We start from the raw sequence: 8632 nt of genomic DNA, 5'->3' as shown, positions 1-8632 counted from the left end.
TAATTTCAATACTTTATTCTTACTTTGCATTAACATAATGTATTGTAATTATGCCTTATGTAAAGCACTGGGAATAGCCCTTGTTTATGAAATGTACTAGAATCAGAATCAGAATTGTTTTATTTTGCAAAGTTTATTTGCACATACAAGGAAAGTGACTTGGTGAGGTTGGTGCATAAAAGACAAAAAGCTATATGATTGAGGCAAAATATGAACAAAATATTGAACAAAAATAATTCAACAAAATATGAATTCACAAATATTTACACACTAAGTTAAGAAGTATAAATGATGAAAGACTAAGAGGCAATAAGAGGGCTAGAGGCTATGCAATGGTATGAGGCATGTACACTATAATTAAATAAATATAAACATAGATTTGCATGTGTATGAATATACATACACAGTGCATTGTGTGTCTGTGTGTGTGTGTGTGTGTGTGTGTGTGTGTGTATCCTCTGTTGGGCCTTCTAGATGGTGGGGGTGGTCCACCAGGTGATCGATGCTGGAGCTCCACCCACCTGTGGTCCTTTGAGACGATTGTCCCCAGGAATCTGCACGACTCCACAGTGTTACCTGGGGAGTCACACATAGTGAGGGGGGAGGTTGGGGCTGGGCTCCTCCTCAAGGCCGCTGCCATCTCTACCGTTTGCAGAGCGTTCAGCTCCAAGTTGTTCTGCCTGCACCAGGAAGCCAGGTGGTCGACTTCCTTTCTGCAGGTGGACTCATCCCCGCTGGAGAGTGATCCCATGAGGGTTGCGTCGTCCACAAACTTTAGGAGTTAGAGGGGAGAGTTGGGGTTGGAGGTGCAGCTGGAGAGAGCACACAGCCTTGTGGGGCTCCAGTACTGATGGTCCGGGGCTCCGAGACAAGCTTGCCCAGCTGCACCTGCTGCTTCCTGTCTGTCAGGAAGTCAGTTGTCCACCTGCAGGTGGGCTCAGGCACGCTCAGCTGGGACAGTTTTTCCTGGAGAAAGAGCCGGGGCGACGGTGTTGAATGCAGAGTCCACAAACAGGATCCTGATGTAGGTGCCGGGGGAGTCCAGGTGCTGGAGGATGAAGTGGAGTCCCATGTTCGCTGCGTCCGCTACAGACCGACAGGTTGGTGATGGCCTGGACGTGGGTCAGCAGGAGGCGTTCAAAAGTTCATTACCACAGAGGTGAGGGCGACTGGTCCGTCGTCATTAAGGCCTGTGGTCCTTGGCTTCTTGGGAACGGAGATGATGGGAGATGTTTTGAAGCAGGCAAGTACCATGCGTTCAACCACCGAGGTGTTAAAGATGTCCGTGCACACTGGAGACAGCTGGTCCGCTCCACAATATTAGTTTGAATGTTTTAAACTACACGTCAACCTGTAATCTGTGATTTGTGACTTTACTTTCATTGTCCTTGGCTTTAATATGATGTATTTTACGCCTCAGGTGAAGCCCTGTGGATTGCCCTCATGTATGAAACTTAGGAGAGAAAAGACTCGCTCACTCGGGCCATTTACATCTTGGATCCGCTCCATTACGTTAAACGCTTCAAACTATTCAGAACGCTGATTGGCGGCGTGTCAGGGGAATAGAGCAGAACAGCTCCAGGAAACAGGTGGTTGGTTCTCCCCCTCTTTACGAGAGGGTTGGGGTTTTTTTTTGGGGGGGGGGGGGGGGTTTGCTGGTGGGCTTAGTTCCGCTGGGCCCAGGGTCAAGGTGCCACCACGGCCGAGTTCTCACATCTGGCTCCGGCTCCCACAACAGGATTAGGTTGAATTGTGGCCAGGAGGGATCCCATAATTGCCACTGATCGCCCCAAGTGGAGGGATAGGTCAGTTCGTCTGCGAGTCAGACACCCCTTTTGGCCCGGAAAATCCAACCCTCCCCCCCACCAAGAAAAAACACCCCCGGGGTCATCCCGGGACCCTCCCCCCACTTGACTGCTGCCCCGCTGAACTTTCTCCTCCTCCTCACCTCTCCTCTCTGACTCACGCTTGCATTTTCTGTTTCCTATATTTACAGATTACATGGAGGCGTTGGTGGCGGTGGCGGTGGTGGCGGTGGTGGTGGTGGTGGTGGGAGGGTGCATGTTCTAGAACTGGTCCAGGTCTCAACAAACCCGCCGGTCCTCTCACCACCCCGGCGGTGGAAAGGAAGGTGACCTTGTTTGGTGCAACATGAAAACTGGCGCAGCGGCGGCGTATTGATAGAATTGCTTCTTTCCTCTTTCTGGTGCGTCTCGTTTGGGGCTCTGGAAGTGCTTTGAGAAATTCCCTCAAGCCCCTTCAGTATCCCCCCCACCCCCGCCCCAAACATCGGAATTCCAGGCCGCCGCCCCCCCCGGCTTTTGTTTGCCCTCCTGAAAAGAAGCTGCTTGTGTTGAGAAATAATTAGCTGCGATTTGGGCTTTTCCCCCCCCAATCCTTGCTCCACGCAGGGGAGGCAGGGGAAGCTCCGGCGTGTTGGCGGCGCTGTAAGCCGGCGGACGCAGCGGGGGGCTCGCAGCGGGCCGATTCAGAGCGGGTTTTAGGCAAGCTGTGATAAGCCCGTATTATGTAAGTTGTTGGTAAAGGCTTCACATGCGGCATCAAATGTGCCCTGACGACCGTAGTGGACTCATCATCGTGTGTTACAGTCGGCGCGCATGCAGATTTGCTCTTTTGTGATGTTTGTCTTTGGAAAATTGCATCTGTTTTCTACATCATACCTCCTTATATTTAAGGTTTTTAGGGTTGCATCGTTTTTAATGCAGTTTTCCCTGTTTTCCAAGTGTGAGAGGCTGTTCCGCTCCGTCCGTGGAGGATCACAACACGCCTGTGATCGCCCATTGTCTCCTCCCGAGCCGCTCGGCCTGGGCGATGAAGGATGATGTGAGTGACCCTGTGTGACTGTTTGTTCCCCAATTTGTTCTGCACTTTGGTGGGATCCTCCAAGGTGTGTTTGGCCCCGAGTAGCACCTTCCAGCCTGTTGAAATGCTTAACTGGGTGAGAAATGAAGATTTATCTGCACATCTGTGAGGCGCTGTCTGGTTCTCAGACAGGCCTGCAGGCCTGCACCATGTGTCTGAAGAGGGTATGCAATATGCAGGGTTTTATATATCAATGTATGAACCCGGACCAAAGAATAATATACATTCATTAATAAATATAACACACACACACACACACACACACACACACACACACAGTATATACTGTGTATATATATATATATATATATATATATATATATATATATATATATATATATATATACATAGATACTGTACATATGTAGTATATAATTGAATAAATGATACAAATACAAAATATAGATGTACACAGCATATAAATAAAAAATGATTTACAAGTCACCTCTCTCCCCTGGTCATGCAATTATATTTATTCAGGCTTTAGCGTCCAAACTGCTCGCACCACCTTCATTTCCTGCCGGGCCGGGCCCTGGGCTCTCCCTGCTCTGACCTCTCACACACTGAACCCCATGAATGGACAATAGTGCCCTTCTGTGGGGCCCCGCCACCACGGCACAGCACAGCAAAGCCTGCAGCTGGAGCGGGCCTGGCCCCGGGGCCCGCTAACAGCTGAGACACATCTCCCAACTGCCAAGGGGATTTTGGAAAATGCGAGGGGGAATCACAGATGTGTGGGCTAAAAAAAAAAAAGAGAAAGGACTGTGGACCGTGCAAGGCGAGCGCTTCCAAGTAAGGCTTGGTTATCACATGGTCCGGAGAGGCTGGCGCTCCTAACAGGTGCTGGGCTCTGTGCTTAGATTTTTGGGCCCCGCTTGTTGGAGGATGAGCTCCCCCGAAAAGCACCAGGCTATTTTTCATCAAACATAGGAAGCAGGGGATTAAGGTCCTTAGTACAAAAAAAATCCACTGTGATTTTTTGCAGGATTTCATATATTACCACGCAGGCCGGTCCTTTTTTTTGACAAAAGAATAAAAACAATATCGGTGGTGTCTTAGGTATGTACATGACACAAGCCAGACTCCCATTTTAGGAAATATAAAGTCAAACTGTGATGTTTGTGCTTTTAAGCTGACATTGGGGGAGTGAAAGCAGAATAGACGTTGACCAAATGTTTTGCAGTTTTGTTTTTTTTGTCGTTACATTAATTTTGAAAAAACCTACACACTTCTAACGTTTAAAGACACAATGAAAGCGATTTAAATCTGGATCCAATTTCACAACGTGTGTCCTATTTGTTTTTATGCAGTAAGGGATCTACAGTATGTGAAAATGTATGTGTAAGTGCCTGGGTTTTTATAGAAAATAAAAATAATAATACAAAAACAAGTAAAAGTGATTTCTTAGTTATTATTGCTTTGGGTGAAATAAGCAAAGGATAAGTCAAATATATAACGTGGGCCCTAGAATCCCCAGAATACCTAACCCACCGCCTCTGTCTTCTGTTGCAGGAGAGCAGCCACCTGTCACCACTGTGTTCGCCTGGAAAGAAGAACTGTTGAAACAGGCCTTAAACTATTACTGCGGTTAAACGCATTGGCTTTTAAACTTATTATTAGGGTTTTAGTCATTTTGGAACTCTGCTTTTGTGATTTATTTATCTTCCTGGTGCTTTGTGTAGAAAGAAAATGTTTCCTGATTATATACTATCTAAATAGTCTGAAAAGGACTATATATGACCATATAGGGGCTTTATACGACCATGTAGGAACTATAAACTGTATGACCTAATATGGACTATATATGGCCACATAGGGGCTTTATATGACCATTTATGTGCTATATATGACCATATAGGGACAATAAACTGAATGACCATATATGGACTATATATGACCATATAGGTACAATAAACTGTATGACCATATATGGACTATATATGACCATATAGGGACAATAAACGGTATGACCATATATGGACAATATATGAGCATATAGGGGCTTTATATGACCATATATGGACAATATATAACCATATAGTGACAATAAACTGTATGACCATATATGGACTATATATAACCATATAGGAACTGTATACTGCATGACCATATATGGACTATATATGACCATATAGGGACTATATATTGTATGACCATATATGGACTATATATGGTCATATAGGGGCTTTATATAACCATATATGGACTATATATAACCATATAGGAACTGTATACTGTATGACCATATATGGACTATATATGACCATATAGGGACTATATGCTGCCTATACTGTATGACCATATATGGACTATATATGACCATCTAGGGACTATATACTGTATGACCATATATGGACTATATATAACCATATAGGAACTGTATACTGTATGACCATATATGGACTATATATAGCCATATAGGAACTGTATACTGTATGACCATATATGGACTATATATAACCATATAGGAACTGTATACTGTATGACCATATATGGACTATATATGACCATATAGGGACTATATACTGTATGACCATATATGGACTATATATGGTCATATAGGGGCTTTATATAACCATATATGGACTATATATAACCATATAGGAACTGTATACTGAATGACCATATATGGACTATATATGACCATATAGGGACTATATACTGTATGACCATATATGGACTATATATGACCATATAGGGACTATATACTGTATGACCATATATGGACTATATATGTTCATATAGGGGCTTTATATAACCATATATGGACTATATATAACCATATAGGAACTGTATACTGTATGACCATATATGGACTATATATGACCATATAGGGACTATACATGTCATTTATAGTGGAGTGATTGCAAATGACCAAAGTCGTTTAATCAGCGATGGATAACAACAACAGTTACCAAGGAAACGCTGCAGCTCCTTTTGTTTTTTTTTCCCCACAAATCCATCAGTATATAATATATTCTGTAGACAAGATAAACGCCGCTCACATCATTATCACACAGCTCTGTTTCTTGTCCTCTGGGCCTATAATGGATGTGTCCAAGAAACCGCTTTACCCCGGCAGCCGTTAGAACAGCTATGCGGTAAAGCCGTCCAAGTCCTCCCAGTCCTTCCAGTCCTGCTCCCTTTACTCTTGTTCCAAACCAGCCGTGGCCAGCGTAATGGTGCGTGGTGATTTCTTTTAATCAACCAGCGGAGCAATCCTGATAGATTCTGATGGAGGCTGTTGGCATTTCCCAGTCTCTGGGATTGGGTGATGGTGTGATGTTGGGGGCAATAACACATCAGTTCCATTAGCGAGGGACAAATGTCCTCCACTTACAAAGCAATGGAAGCGGACATCGGCCCTTGTCATGGTTCAGTGTCCATACAGGATACCCCTCCTTCCCTTATCCCTCCGTTATTGCTGTCTACTGTATCCTTACACCGCAGAGCCTCTGTTCGGTTGTCTTCATTACTTATAATGCTTTTTCTTTAGGCTTTTTTTTTTTTGTGTGTGTTTTGTGGTGGAATTTATTTCCCCGCCTCCTCGGCCCCCTAATCTCCCCCTCGCAGAAGAAACAAAGCATTCGGAGCCAATTGAGGAGAAATTGGAATGCTCTCCAGCGCGCCGATCTTTTGACTGCGTCTCGCGGCTTTGTCTTGGAGCTCCGAAAAGATTATAAGAGGAGTAATACCAAACAGTGCCGAGAGAGAGGGAGAGAGGGGGAAAAGGGGAGATGGAGAGAGAAAAGTTGTTAAAATTCATAGGATGGGAAAAAAAAAAAAAAGGGAAAGGAATCAACTGCAGAATACATTACACAACATCCACCGTTCCAAGGACAGCAGAGGTCAGACGGCGTGTCTGGTGCTCGTCGACGGGGCCCGATGGGGCCTCATTGCCCGAGAAAAAAAAGTCGGGATTAGGAGCCGTGAAATGGCTAACACCAAAATCCTAGCAGCCCAATCTCCGCATGGCTGTGTCCTCTTACTGCATCATTGTCACCCCCTCCCCCCCAAAACCAAATGGGTGGGCTTCTATTTCCGTCCACACCACTGACAATGACCCACTTTGCCGCCGCCGTCTCTGAGATTGTACCAGGCGAGCAGCCCGTCGCTCGGCCGCTCTGACCTTTCACATAGCCGGCGATGGCGTGTCCCGGGTGGAGGAGGCCTGCCTCCAACTTAATCTGTTCCGAGGCGGTGATTTATGTTGCCCATGGCTCAGATACGTCCAACAGCATAGTACCACGGCACGTCTCCTCCTTCCCCTCCGACCGAATTTCATCAGGATGTGTCGCAGCATGATTGCAAATTACGAGAGTTGTTGAATCGTGGATTGATAACAACAATAGTTGCCCTGGGCAACAAGGCAACGATGCGTTAAGTTTTCCTAAGGGCTTAAATCCTCCAGTCGTCATCGCCTGTGTTTGCTTATAGACGTCTTGATTCTGAGAAGCAGTGGAAGCGGGGGATTCTGTTGCGTGGGCTTCAACACTGGCAACCGTACTTTCATACTAGCCACCATGCCCGGCGCTTTAACTTGGCTGTTTGTATATTCTGTATGTTTTATTCTGTACGAGGAAACTTGGCAAAATATACAGATTCTGATTCTGATTCTGATTCTACATACACTATCTCCCTCTCTCTCTCTCTCTCTCTCTCTCTCTCTCTCTCTCTCGCTCTATCTCACACTCACACACACACACACACACACACACAGACACACACACACACACACACACACACACACACACACACACACACACATACATGCACACACACACACACACACACACACACACACACACACACACACACCACACAAACACACACACACACACAAACACACACACACACACATAGACACACACACAAACACACAAACACACACACACACACACACACACACACAATAATATGAAGTATTGATAGCTTGCTCCAGTGTGTATGAAGGTCATGCTTTTTCATTTATATTCTAACAATACAAAGCACCAGGTTTTCTTGGATATTTGTTGACATTTGCAGTGCAGTTCTGGGCACACACACACACGCACACACACACACACACATACACACACACACACACACACACACGCGCACACACACACACACATACACACACACACACACACACACACACACACATATACACACACACACACACACACACAATCCTAACACGGCCAAAGCATCAACAACATGATTTTAACGCCACAGATTCTCCCAGTTTTTCCTCAAATTTGTAATTCCCGACAATCTACCAACTCTGCTCCATGTGCGTTTCTCCTTTTGTGCGGCCGTACATTACGGCAACATGAGATTGAATACAGTACGTGCAGAAACCCCACCCGGCGCACCTCGACCTCCCTCCCTCCCTTTCAGAGAACCTCCTCGGAGTATTTCGACACCGGCCGGGAGGCTGGGTGTGGAGCGCTGAGCCACGCCTCGCAGCTGTGCACCTGGACCTGCTCCCATTCCTCAGCGCCAGTGAACCTCCACGTGTTCGCACCTGAAGGCTGCACCTCTGGACCACCACCACCACCACCGCCGCCACCACCTCCACCGCCACCGCCGCCGCCACCGCCCCTCCTGCCTTTGTTTCCGTCCATCAATCCACAAGATTGATGGAAACAAGTGAGGCAGCTATTTAAGGAAGGAGAAGAAGAAAAAAGAAAAGCGCCAGCCGCCGCTCCGGGTCGTAGCGCCCGGAGCGTCTTCGTGGAAACCCCTGTCGGAGCTTTTCCACGTC

This window comes from Zeus faber, assembly GCF_960531495.2.
Source record: "Zeus faber genome assembly, chromosome: 6".
In the NCBI taxonomy this organism is placed as follows: domain Eukaryota; kingdom Metazoa; phylum Chordata; class Actinopteri; order Zeiformes; family Zeidae; genus Zeus; species Zeus faber.
The sequence above is the reverse complement of the archived record's forward strand: the minus strand, read 5'-3'. Positions refer to the sequence as shown.